Genomic DNA, 15,139 nt, shown 5'->3' with positions numbered 1-15,139 from the left:
GTGCACTACTCGGCCAACGCCGAGTGATGACGTGGGGACGTGATGACGTAATATCACCATGGTTACAGACTCATTACAAATCCCACTCACCAAAATGTAGGATATTTATCGTCTTTTTGTTATTTATTTGTCTTTAAAAATGTTATTTTATTTATCTTACTTACACTTGTGAACAGAGGACTCCGTTTTCCGCGTCTTTCTTGTTTCTTATTCCGCTTCAATCGCAGCTCCAGTTGCATTATGGGATACATTAGCGGACCACATTATATAACTAATAAAGTAACTTGTAATCTAACTTAGTTACTTTTAAAATCAAGTAATCCATAAAGTAACTAAGTTACTTTTTAAAGGAGTAATCAGTAATCAGTAATCAGATTACTTTTTCAAGGTAACTATGCCATCACTGGTGGTTTTAATGTTATGGCTTATCAGTGTATGTTGGGTCGAAAGTATACATGCTTTATTTTGTTACTTATTTTGTTAAAGAACTGTTCACATTAACAGATTCACCCACTTTATTTATTTATTCAAGACACAAAAATAACATTGCAAGAAGGTCCTGGGTTTGAATCCCAAGTGAAGCTGTCCGGGTCCTTTCTGTGTTGAGTTTGCAGGTTCTTTCTGTGTCTGTGTGGGTTTCCTTTGGGAGCTCCGGTTTCCTCCCATAGTCCAAAGACATGCAGTCAGGTTAACTGAAGATACTAAATTGCCCAGGGTGTAAATGTGAGGGTGAATGTGCGTGTGTGTGCTTTGTGATGAACTGGCAACCTGTCCTGGGTACTTTCTGGGTGCCTTTCGCCCAGTGAATTGTACCCACCTCAACCCTAGATTAGATAAAGCTGTGGTAACTAGACAATGTTTGTTTATTATAAAGCTTAGTAAGTCCTTCTTGTCCTGCATTAAATTAAGAACAGTTCTTGACATTTATTCATTTGCAATTTTTTTTGGAGTGGCTTTGGGGCAGGTCTCTGAATCTTCCTAATTGGCCCAGACTTGAACCCACACTTTCAAACATCTCTGGGGGGATCTAAATATGACAGATCTAGACATCAGACATATGCCATTCAATCTGACAAGAGCTTGAGGGGCGCTGCCATAAAGAATACGATGTATCCAAGAGATTATCCAAGATGAGTTGCAGCTGAATTTGCTGCCGAAGGAGCTTCTAAAAAGATTTAGGAATAGTTGGGACTAGTTCAGTTCAGAAAAACTCTAAACACACATTTTCACCTAATTATAGGTCATTCAGTTTGGATTTGTAATTTGTAATAAAATTAAAATCCACACACAAGGTAGTGTGCAATAGATTAAGGGGTCTGAATACTTTGTGAATTCAATGTAAATATGCCAAATTAGGTCCCAAAAAGGTTAAAAAAGGCATACCTGGACTTAGTCATCAATTTTTTATGCTTTTTTCCTCCGATTGGTTCGAGTTTCGGCGCTGGTGTGCTAGCAGAATATCCCGCTGCGCCACCTGGGTGCCTAAAGGGTATCAATTTTGTTCCAAATTGTGTATGAACCGTATCTTTCAGCCTTAACGTCTATGACTTTTAAAGTGTCACAACATCTATTCCTTTGCAATGTCATCTGAGGGTTCATTGGTCACACATATTTAACAGTGGTTTTTCATCTTGCCCCACACAGACTGAGATTTTCTGATTCTTTTTCACCATATTATGTACAGTAGTTGGTAAAAGACCTAAATTATTTGCAATCTTGCATTGAGAAATTGTTACTTATACTGACAGTACTTGCAAAAACATGATCATTTTTTATACCTAATCATGATACTCTCACCTGTTACCAGTTTATCTGCTTATTGTGGAAGGGTTTAACTTTTTCTGTGTTGCAATATGTCACAACTGTTCTGCAACTGGGTTTGTGTAGCAATCATATAACTATATAATTACTCGTCACCTGAGGCTCATTCCATATGGGATTACTGCATAAAAGCCACCACGCACAAAGCAAGTTTTATAAAGATGTGGTTTGAAAAACTTGACAGAAGAAACTATCTCAACTGACCTCAAATATATTAAACACCTTTGGGATGAATGGGAATATTGGTTGGGAGCTAGGTTGCTCTTTTAACTGAAAGTCTTTAAAGTCCTACAGACACTTCAAAATCTTGTGAAATGGCAATTAAGAAGAAGCTGTTTTAGCAAAGGATGCTGATCATTTTAAATGGGACGTCCAACAAGCGTATGGTCAGGTGTCCACTTTCTTTGTATTTATATGTGCATTTATGATAATGGTAAAAGTTGAGGGGGGTGAATAGTGCTATGGATTTGTAAAGGTGCCAGATTATGAGTGACTGATGGGTGATGAAAGGCTTGTTGTGCAGTTTAACATTCGTCAATGAAATCTAGGTAAAGGCTTAGAGGTAGGGCTGGAGGTTAAACTATTATGGAGGAAGCCAGTGAGTGGATAATGGGTTTCTTCACACTGCTAAGGGAAAGGTAACCTTCCAGTCTGCCCTTGTGAAATTTCCTGGAGGTGATTTGAACCTGAGAGTGCCTGAATTTCAATACACCCATTAATCACCCAGTCATGGTAACACACAGCCCTTCGTCTCACCCTTTATCTCTGTGAAGAAGGCATCTGTATTCTGCATCCCGGGGCCCCGAGCATACATGCAATCATGGTACAAAGATACAAAAGCTAGACTCTGGAATGACTCTTTTGTGTTAGAGCATTTAACGGGTGTGGCTCAATTCCCACAATTCTCTCACGCGGTGTCTGCATAGTTCTCATTATGTTGTTTTATGAACAAGTTAATACTTCTTTTGTGGTTTAAATACATGCTTAAATACTGTTTAAATTATTTAATATTTAAATTAATTAATATAATTAATTAATATTTAGCTCACGGTAGCTCAGTGGGTAGCACTGTTGCCTCACAGCAAGAGGGTCCTGGGTTCGATCCCCAGGCGGGACGGTCCGGGTCCTTTCTTTGCGGAGTTTGCATGTTCTCCCCGTGTCTGCGTGGGTTTCCTCCGGGAGCTCCGGTTTCCTCCCACATCCCAAAAACATGCAGTCAGGTTAATTGGAGACACTGAATTGCCCTATAGGTGAATGTGTGTGTGTGTGTGTGTGTCTGCCCTGCGATGGACTGGCACCCCATCCAGGGTGTTACTGTGTGCCTTGTGCCCATTGAAAAGCTGGGATAGGCTCCAGCAAGCAATAAGCGGTTAAGACAGTGAGTGAGTATATAGCTACGTTATGACAGACTTCTTTGTCTTTGAGCTGAATTGAAGCCACCCCTTACACTTTTTAAGGTTTATTAGCTGGTACAACATGGGTGGTACTGTCCACAGTCAAGTATGCTTTTATATGCTGCTCAGGTGGCACAGCGGTAAAACACACGCTAGCACACCGGTGCTGGGATCTCAAATACATCGTATCGAATCTCAGCTCTGCCATCTGGCTGGGCTGAGCGGCCACATTAACAACGAACGGCCTTAGTACTAAGCCGGATAGGGTCTCCTCATAACTGATGCAACTACGACCTCTGCTGGCTAATTGATGGCGCCTGCACAGAGGCGGGGAAGGAGTGCATTGATCAGGGTGTGTCTCTCCGTACACAGGGCTGATCCGCACTAGCACTCACCTAGTGCAGGTGAAAAAAAGCATACGGCTGCTGCCAACGTGTCGGAGGGGGGCGTGGGTTAGCTTAGTTCTCCTCAATCAGAGCGGGAATCGGCATTAGTGGAGAGGAAGCATGATGCAATCGAGCAACTGGACGCGCTAAAAAGGCATAAAAAATACACAAAAAAAGTATGCTTTTATATTACTGTAACAGGGTGGTAATTATAAGACTGCAGAGACTCACCACCAAGATGATTCTGGACCAAATGGCTGAGCAGAATCAGGAATAAAATATGGATATGGTTATATTTTGAACCACCAGAATTGGGATTCAAAAATGGACCATGGAGTGTTCATTTCTAAACTATGTGGCTGCCCAGCAAACCAAAGCAACAAAAGGTTATGAATCAATTAAACGAAGAACCGGAGTGTCGACTTTTTCCTCGTAATGACTTTTAATTAAACTAGATACAGCTAAAAAAAAATTGGGACAGTAAAGCATTTACCACTTTGTAATGTTGCTATTCCTTTTCACCACACTTAAAAGACGTTTTAGCACCAAGGAGACCAAGTGATTTAATGTTAAGATGTGCAACAGTACAGGGTCATCGTTGTTGCATTTTTCGTTTCAAAATCCTCCGCACGTTCTCTATTGGGGACAGGTCAGGACTGCAGGCAGGCCAGTCCAGTACCCGTACCCTCTTCTTCCGCAGCCATGCCTTTGTAACGTGTGCAGCATGTGGTTTTGTATTGTCTTGTTGCAAAAATGCTGGACGTCCCTGGAAAAGACGACGTCTTGAAGGCAGCACATGTTGCTCTAAGATCTCAATGTACTTTTCTGCATTAACGCTGCCATCACAGAAGTGTAAATGACCTTCACCAAGGGCACTGACACACCCCCATACCATGACAGACCCTGGCTTTTGGACTTGTTGCTCTGAATGGTCCTTTTCATCTTTTCCAAAAAAGAATGCTGATTCATCTGACCACAATACACATTTCCACTGTGTGATGGTCCATCCTAGATGCCTCAGAGCCCAGAGAAGTCGACGCCGCTTCTGGACATGGTTAACATAAGGCTTCTTTTTTTGCACAGTAAAGTTTTAAGTGGAATTTGTGCATGTAACTCTGTATTGTAGAGCTTCACAAAGGTTTGCCAAAGTAATCCCTCACCCATGTGGTTATATCAGCTATTGTTGAGTGGTGGTTCTTGATGCAGTGCCGTCTGAGGGATCAAAGATCACGGGCGTTCAGCTTAAGCTTGCGCCCTTGGCCTTTACGCACTGAAATTCCTCCCGATTCCTTGAATCGATTAATGATATTATGCACTGTAGAGGGAGAAATATACAAATCCTTTCCAATCTTTCTTTGAGGTTCATTGGTTTTAAACATTTCAGTGATTTTCTCACACATTTGTTGATAAACTGGAGGTCCTCTGATCATCTTTGCTCATCAAAGACTCAGCCTTTCCTGGATGCTGCTTTTGTACCAAACCATGATAACAATCACCTGTTGACATCACCTGTTCGGAATCACATCATTATCAAATTGCCCCCATCCTAACTTTTTCTGATTTGGGGTTGCAACTTGTCGTACGTACATTTCAAATCCAGCATATTAGAAAAAAGAACTCAAATAAATAAGCATGCCCTTTTAAGGATATATAACCTTTCGGCTTTAACTATAAAAACAATACATCTCATTTTATCTGCTCGACAGGGTTTATTTCTATTAGCAGACAAAACCAACCCAATCAATAAAGCCCCTGATAATCACTTCTTGTGCTTATAAAGCTTATAAAGATTAACAAGTGAGACATTTTTCCCATTATACACCCTTCAACTCTTCTTAACAGATCAGGCGAAAAAGAATATGCCAATTTCACCCACTAGAAGTAGCGTCTGCATGTTTTTGCCCATGTTTACGAGCAAGTAATTAACAGTACAAGTCATTTTTCCCCATGCAACAAGGTTAACTTTGTGTTATCAGGAAAAAGTGACATAAAAGTGCAAACGTTTTAGGAGAGTAATGTCTTGATACATATATTCACTCGTAAACAAGCTGCTAAACGTTTTTAGGCTATCATGGCAGCATCTTAATGGAAGTGTCATGGAGAGAGCAACAAATAGGGTCCTGATCATGACTCCACATTATAAAACGTTGAGTGCAAGAATGAGGGAAATGGGCAAGGAGGGCACAATTTACCGAGAGTGATGCATGGAGTGGGCACGGAACCTGAGGATGTTTTTCAGAAGAAAGATAGCGGTGAATGTGTTTGTGTAGGTAGAGGCTACATTTGAAGTGAGGTAAAGTGGTAATGCAGAAGAACAAAAGGTTATTTTAGATGTACCCTGTGGCCTCTGAGTGAAAAGTTGTGTCTTGCTGTGGGGTGCCATTAAATTAGTTGCTTGCCTACAGTAAAAGCAGGACAAAAAGTCTGTCAAAATACATTGCATGGCCAAAAGTATGTGGTCAACACTGGTAATTAGCTATTTCAGCCACACATTAGGTACATACACCTATCAACCATAACATTAAAACCACCTCCTTGCTTCTACACTCACTGTCCATTTTATCAGATCCACTTACCATATAGAAGCACTTTGTAGTTCTACAATTACTGACTGTAGTCTGTCTGTTTCTCTGCATGCTTTGTAAGCCCACTTTCATGCTGTTCTCAGCACTGCAGTGACACTGACATGGTGGTGGTGTGTTAGTGTGTGTTGTGCTGGAGTTTTAAACACCTCACTGTCACTGCTGGACTGAGAATAGTCCACCAACCAAAAACATCCAGCCAACAGCACCCTGTGGGCAGCGTCCTGTGACCACTGATGAAGATCTCAAAGATGACCAACTCAAACAGCAGCAATAGATGAGCGATCGTCTCTGACTTCACATCTACAAGGTGAACCAACTAGGAAGGAGTGTCTAATAGAGTGGACAGTGAGTGGACATGGTATTTAAAAACTCCAGCAGCGCTGCTGTGTCTGATCCACTCATACCAGCACAACACACACTAACACACCACAACCATGCCATGTCAGTGTCACTGCAGTGCTGAGAATGATCCACCACCCAAATAATACCTGCTCTGTGGTGGTCCTGTGGGGATCCTGACCATTGAAGAACAGCATGAAAGGGGGCTAGCAAAGCATGCACAGAAACAGATGGACTACAGTCAGTAATTGTAGAACTACGAAGTGCTTCTATATGGTAAGTGGAGCTGATAAAATGGACAGTGAGTGCAGAAACAAGGAGGTGGTTTTAATGTCATGGCTGATCAGTGTATATCAAGTTTGTACTTTCATTATTTTATACTATTTTATAAGCTACACATACCATACAGATGAACTTTTTAGGTATACAATTACTGCTTGCTGCTAATTTGGTGTTCTGTACACTATGTCTCTTCCATACACCATTCATCAATCAAAATGAACCGGAATCCTACTCACCTGGAGACTTTGGTTGGTAGACCATTCTTAGCCCTGCAGTGACACTAAATGGAAACAACATGGTAGTGTGTGTTATTCTGTTATGAGTGTATCAGGTGCAGCAGTGTTGTTGGGCTTTTTAAAAACACACCAGCACATCAGAGCTGACATTTCGAACTCTGCGCCTATTGGCTGTTGCTCATACCTCATAACTAATGCAGTTACGACCTATGACGGATCGATGCCGCCTGCACAGAGACTGCGTCGATCAGGGTGTGGCTCTCCGTACACAAAACTGATCCGCATATTAAATCGCCTCGTGCAGGTGAAAAAATGCAGTCGGCTACTGCACACGTGTCGGAGGGGGAGTGTGTCAGTCTCGCTGACTCCTCAATCAGGGCGGGATCAGCATCAGTAGAGAGGAAGCATAATACAAAATACAGAATCACACACACAACCATGGTATTACCATGCTAGTATCATTGTTGTGCTAATACCACCTGGTTAGTTTGGGTCAATAGGGGTTCCTTTGGACTGATACATTGGGAACAGGGGGTTGACAGTTCATCTGGATGATAAGTGTACTTAATAAAGTGCTTACTTTATTTATCTAGTCGTATCCAATTGACCTAATGCATTTTGCTTCCTCTTTACTGCTGCTGATCTCCACTGATGACCGAGGAGAGCCCTGACTATCACGCCCTTCAACATGTGACTGCTTCTTTTTACCTGCTCGAGGCGAGTTCATATGGTGTTCCATATCGCTTAGAGTCACGCACTGATCTCCATTATCCCCCATCTCTGTGCAGACGCCATAATTTAGCCAGCAGAGGTCGTAATTGCATCAGTTGTGAGGAATTCCCTTGGGCAATCCCACCCTCAAATGAGCCAATCATTGTCTGTGTAGGCGCACAACTTGCTAGTAGCAAAGCCGTACCGCTGCACCACCTTAGCGCCTCTACAAAGTTATTTTGATTGGTGATGTGGCCCTGTCATAGGATGGCACCTTTGAACTTGCTTTTGCTTGATTACTGCGTCGTTGTATAACCCAACTGTGCTTAAAACGATCCACTGTGTGACAAATATGCAATCAGCAAGGGTGCAAATACTTTTCACTGCAATGTTGCTCTGAAAAAACAAACTTCTCCGTTTGACTAATGTCTGTAGCCTTGTGCGCCAGAGTTTAAACATTTATCACAAGCGGCTCCACCAGGCGTAGTGGCTCTGCTTTAAAATGGAATACGTCGAGCCACAGACAGCCCGGAGTCACGGGCTGAGCGTTTCTGAAATGTCACATCCTCAGCCATCCGTCTGCACCGGGACATGATCCGAATATTGGATATGATCGCCCCGGAAAAGACAAACAGCTTCCAAAGTGGTGCTGTCAAGCTGTGCGGGCGGGCTGAGTAAACAGAATTAAAATGTAATTTGTCATGTTTATTACCGTCATCCAATCAGTCCGGTGATTAGTAATATCAGCCTGCATGTCACTGCATGAACAGCCAATTAGGAAACACACCACATACACTATAATTAAGGCTCTACCTAATTCACAACTGTGAGAATCTGGTCACAGGCCGTGGAATGAGCCATTTCCTGTGTACTATGCAACTGAATATGCTGTGAAATTCAAACTTTAAGGTTTGTGTTTAGCGATTTAACATTTTTAATTCAAATAGCATTCAAGTGCCTCATGTTTACTGGTTAATCACTATGAGGCGGTCCTAGCAATCCTACGGCAATTCAGTTAGCAATTGCTTAATCAAAACGTCCAAGCTGTCAAGTCTAAAGCAGCGATACTGAATGTTCTAGGTTTACATTCAACCGTTAAGGTAGGCTGTGCTGTACACCGATCAAAACCACCTCCTTGTTTCTACACTCATTGTCCATTTTATCAGCTTCACTTACCATATAGAAGCACTTTGTAGTTCTACAATTACTGACTGTAGTTCATCTGTTGCTCTGCATGCTTTGTTAGCCCGCTTTCATGCTATAGAAACAAGGAGGTTATGACTGATCAGTGTATATTGTAGCTTCCATTTATTCTACCATTCAATTTATGAGTGTAATTTAATAACTGCAGAGAAATGACCATTACTGGAATTACTGAACACCCAAAACCATAAGCACTCATTTGGAGCCCACTTTCTTGCAGCTACAACAGCTTCAACTCCCCTACATTTGTAAGCAATTTTTCCTATTCAGTCCAACGAGCATTATGAGGTCAGGCAAGATGCCAGGATGTTGCACAGATAAGTCTGGCTTGCATTTAACATCCCAACTTATCCCAAAAGTGGGTGGCATGGTAGCTCGGTGGGTAGCACTGTCCCCTCACAGCAAGAAGGTCCTGGGTTCGATCCCCAGGTGGGGTGGTCCGGGTCCTTTCCGTGTGGAGTTTGCATGTTCTCACACGTCCTCCAGGAGCTCTTTGACATTAAACTTGTGAACTGATTTGTCTTGTGTAACCAGTAACTATCTGTCCTGTCATGAATATAAGCAATGTCTGTAAAACATGAGGTTAAAATCCTAAGAAAAAAATTAATTAATTAATTAATATCCCAAAAGTGTTTAATAGTGATGAAGCTCCTTCTTTCCAAACGTTTCAAACCATATCTTCGAGGTCTAATCAAACCCCGCTCTGTACCACCAACCTCCGAGCCTCTAGTCTCGCTCGACTTTATCCTCCACCCAGGACTCAAGGCTTTTCTCTGTACATGCACCTAAGTGGTGTAATAAGTTTCCCCTGTCTGTCCGAACATCTGAATCTAATGCTGTCTTTAAAAAACAATTAAAAACCTTCATCACCTCTTTACCAAGCACTTAAGCTGACTTGTACGTACTTACTAACGCTCTTATTCATTTCTTACAAAAACACAACAACACTTTGGTTCTAACAGGTTTTAGCAGATCTGTGTTCTTGAACTGTTGTTTACTTAAACTAGAGTAAGGTAATGTCTACTATGGAAGCACTTCTGTAAGTCGCTCTGGATAAGAGCGTCTGCTAAATGCTGTAAATGTAAATGTTTATGGACCTTGCATTTTGCAAATGTCCTCAGTAATGCTCAAACAGGAACTGTTGTAGGCTTATTAATAATGTTACATAATTAAGCAACACCTGTTAGCAATGTAAGTGGCTTTAACGCACAATTAGAACTGGTGTCTACATACTTTTCGCCACACACTGTATAACTAGTAAACTTATCCTACTCAGATCTGAAATCAAATCACCATTTGTTCATCTGACTGTGAGAGCGTTTATTGTAATTTTAAAACTAATTCTAGGCTTCTGTATGGCTGCTTAGCCCTAAAAACAAAATCCTTGCACCTCCTGCTGAACATTTCTCGTGTTTATAGTTGCTGTGTTGCAACTGAAGACCAATGTTTTATTGTACTATAAAACCTCGAGCACCTCACAGCCTGATTCTGTAAATGTACATGGCTAATTGATTTATAGCGAAACACTGCAGAAGTTTGCATATTGGTAATGCTAACACTAGAATTTTAGCTACATAGCGCAATATATTGTACCAGTGGCATAACTAGGAGCTTATGGGCCCCGGTGCAAAAAAAAATGTTGGGCCCCCTCAACAAATTTCATTTATTTTGTTCATTTATATATATATATACTGTGTATATACAGTATATATATATATAATCTCATGTGATTACATATATTCTGATATTTCATTGTCTTTTAGTTGTTTTAATATTTTACTTCTTACTTAATATTTTACTTTTTACATTCATTATTGCCACACTTTACCGCTAGCATTAGCCACTTGCTACTGTAAAGGGTCGGCTCACCTAGCCTCTGCGAGTGCTGCTCGTCCGGCGGGGATGCTATGGGTCTTTTGCTGCGTGCGGTGGTGGAGGTGTGGGAATAAAGGCACACGACAAGGTAGAGTTCACTTTAACCGTTTAGTCAGGACCTCAATGAGCGTCACAACACTTTAGACTGCCTAGATCCAATGCTGGGGTCATACGACGAGTCTCATATACAAAACTAACTAACTGCAGAACGTCCGAACGCACATGTATAAACCGGGTGCTGCATTCTGATTGGCTGAGCTGAATGTCACTCACATATTGCCGCTACAATATTGTAATATAATAATAACGACCTGACGAGTGCAGCCAATAGGGGGGCAGGGGTCCCAGTGCACCTACCCCCCTGGTATTTACGCCCCTGTATTGTACACAGTATTTTACTATGTGCTTATAACCGGAAAGCTGGTGATATACCGATAATTAAACATATTTTAATTACATATTAATTAAATTAACATATTTAATTAAACAAAATCCTAACACACCAACCATGGTGGGGAGTTTTGGATACCACAATTGGCTCTGCTCTTTGGGTGGGATGAGGTGTATTATGGGATGTATTCCTATTGCCTCTATTAATCAAACTGACATTAACCAGACAGTTAGTGGTCTTTTAAAAAAAATGGGTGTCGAACTTTCAGTTTCTCAGTGGACACCTCTTAGAATTGTCATGTTATTGGAGGGATTAGTGCAGTACATGGATTAGTTGTTCTTTCTGTGCTTTTATTACAAGGTTATTTTACCCAGATCAGGGATATAATGAAAAAAATAAACAAGTTAGATAAACATTGCTTGCATTGTTTATTTTTTGTACTAAATAATTAGATTAAATTTTGCTTTTAAAAGTTGTCTAAAAGATATATATTTTTATAACTTATATAACGCGGTGGCTTGGTGAGTAGCACTGTCGCCTCACAGCAGAAGGGTCCTGGGTTTGATTCCCATGTGAAGCGGTCCGAGTCCTTTCTGTCTGGAGTTTGCATGTTCTCCTCATGTTTCTGTGGGTTTCCTTCAAGAGCTCTGGTCTTTGACTGGCCTGCATGTCTTTGGACTGAAGGAAGAGATACAAAATTGCCCTAGCTCGTAATGTGTGTGGTGTGTTTCTTTTTTCTTTTTCTTTGTCAGTCGGGCATCAGACCCCGGACTCTGATGCACGATGCTTTTTATTACTTCAAGTAATGCAAGTAAAATAGCCAGGCAAAATATACACTACAATATCACTTACTGAAAGAAAAACAGTGTGGTCTTTCAGTTACAGTGTCATAATAGCTCTATATCCAATAATGGTATTATCGTAGGAAGCCCATTATTGACACTTTCACATTAGACAGTGCAGTTATACACAATGATTCTGCTCATTCATGCCTGCCTGAATATTTTTTTGCATCTTGGGGTTGTTTTTTTTCTTCTACAGCATCTGCAGTGTGTTGATAAAAAGAGCACTAACAATAAGCTCAGCCCAGGGACAGTGGTAGCCTAGATGGTAGAGCTTTGGGCTATCAATTGAAATGCTGTGGGTTAAAATCCCAGCTCTGCCATGCTGCTAAAGCTCTGTTGGGCAAGAGCCTTAACATGCATTTTCCACCTGAAGGAGATACCTAGTTTTTCATTAGTTCATAAGATAAGAGATATATATATATATATATATATATATATAGAGAGAGAGAGAGAGAGGATATATATATATAGATAGATAGATGGATAGATGGATAGATGGATAGATGGATGGATGGATGGATGGATGGATGGATGGATAGATAGATAGATAGATAGATAGATAGATAGATAGATAGATAGATAGATACCCATATCTGACTTTTTTGCATTTTCCCCAATTTTCCTCCTAATCTAGTCGTATCCAATTTCACAATTGCATTATGCTTCCTCTCTACTGATGCTGATCTCCACTGCTGATTGAGGAGAGTGAGACTGACACACGCCCCTTTGACACATGCACAGTAGCCGACTGCATCTTTTCACATGCATGAGGCGAGTTCATATGCGGATCAGCTTTGTGTACGGAGAGCCACACCCTGATCAATGCATTATCCCTCGACTCATTATTATCCCATCAATCAGAGGTCGTAATTGCATCAGTTATGAGGCCCCGGCTCCGTCCAGCTTCCCACCCTGTATACAATTGTTGTTTGTAGCTGGATACTTTTTTTTATTTGTTATATTTATACATATATGTTTTCATCTTATATTATTTATATTCTTTCTATATGACCCAGCACATTACTTACACTACTTGTGTTTGTATTCTATCTATCTATCTATCTATCTATCTATCTATCTATCTATCTATCTATCTATCTATCTATCTATCTATCTATCTATCTATCTATCTATCTATCTATCTATCTATCTATTTAAGTAGGTATGCAGATCTAAAATGCCATTGCCAACATTTCATTCCTGTGGCAAATTTTGTCTACAATCACTACACCATAGTACTTTTTACCTACCTACTCATTGTGATCTGGAGTTATTGAAGTAAAAAAAGTTCATGTTGTCTCCAAAGGTCTGCAAACCTTTACAACACAAAAACAAATTATATTGCAAAAAATATTATATGCAAGATGAATTATTTGTATTTTGTAGTGTCATTATTCAATACATTCGTGCCTTTTTCGGCTACAGGTACGCTGTGGATTGAGATTTACCATTCGCTGAGCAAATAGTCCAGCAGTTTAATAAAAATGCTTTCCAATGCATGATTGCAAGGGATTTAGAGCTTTTACCATCTACATTCCATGATATAATTAAACGATTTAGAGAAACCATAGCCCAAACATGAATATTAAACACTGTGATGTAATTAAAAAAAAGGACACGTCTTTGTAGTGAATATAACCACATGGGTTTGGGAATACTTCTGAAACCTTGTCAGTCAACACAGTTTGTGATGCAACTACAAATACAAGTTAAAACTTTACTACAACATTGATTCATTGATTTATTGATTCATTAAATCATTGTCCGTTTTACCACTGCTTTTTCCTTGTCAGGGTTGCAGTAGGTCTTATTCTTTGGGCAAAAGGTGGGAGACATCATGTACAGGTCGTAAGTAGATCACAGTGCACACACACACACACACACACACACTTGATGACTAAAGCCCTGTGATGTATTGACACCCTGTCCAGAGTATATCCTCTTTTCAATAGAGTTCGGGTTTAGACATTGAATTGGCCATGACAGGGTCTTGCTCTGGTGGTCCTCTATCCAAACCTGGCTTGACCTGCTTGTGTTGCTTGAAGCTTGGTCCTGCTAGAATAAAAAACAATCATCAGAGTTGAGAATCAATATTAGAGAGGAAGGAAGCCAGTTTTCTCCATGGATAACCTCTTACGTGACTTGATTCTTACGTCCGTCACAATCTTTCCCATCCCATTACACCCCCAGATCATTACAGACCCTCCACCAAATGTCATCCTACAGTTGTTGAGTGACATTCTAGACGTGGAGAGGTCTGTAGCTTTGTTTTTGCCTCAATCAGAATGATAGTTTTCCACTTTTTTTTTTTTTTTACCTCTTTTGGCAGTAGTTATTTTGACGTTTCTTTTATGGTGTCACTAGCATCGTTTTGCAACACTGCTGGCCTTATTTCAAGAAGATAATGATGACCAGAGCAGTTAAAAATATGTCTGTGAAGTACCTGGGGTGTGTTGTACTTTTTAAATATTACTACTGTCTTTTTGACATTTAAGTATGCAGTTAAAACAACCTATTTAATGCATTGTATTATAGATAAACTGGGTGAAACACATAGCTCTTGTTGTGCTGCGGCGTTATTAAGGCGGTTTAATGTCACACCATTAAAGACTTGCCATGTCAGAAATACTGCACTTATCCGAAAACCGTAATTTTGGAGGTTAAGGTGCAAATGATGTCATTTTGAGTTGGTAAATATATCTCACGTATAGTCATAACTGTATAGGCTAGACAGTAAAGTTACTTTACGAGCACTATAATAGTGGCTGCATCTGCGCTGGGGCTTAAATGAAATTACACCTTTCGAGCTTATCAGAACTTTGCGTACAGTCGTGTGCTAGGAAGCGACAGTGACAGTGCTTCTGCACCCTTGCTGCTACAAATATTTATATAAGAAACTGGAGCTTGGTGATAAGAGAAGAACTGTGTGGATGTTGCTGGGCTTGTGCAGACAGTTTAGGGCTGACGTTGGTACCGCTTAGGAATTTACAAATGCATAATTAATGGTAAAGCATTAGAAAACATTACAGACTTAAAATACGTTATTCATTGAACGTTTTCCTACTCTGTAG

This window comes from Trichomycterus rosablanca, chromosome 2 (assembly GCF_030014385.1).
Source record: "Trichomycterus rosablanca isolate fTriRos1 chromosome 2, fTriRos1.hap1, whole genome shotgun sequence".
NCBI classification, from domain to species: Eukaryota; Metazoa; Chordata; class Actinopteri; order Siluriformes; family Trichomycteridae; genus Trichomycterus; species Trichomycterus rosablanca.
This window is presented reverse-complemented; position numbering follows the sequence as displayed.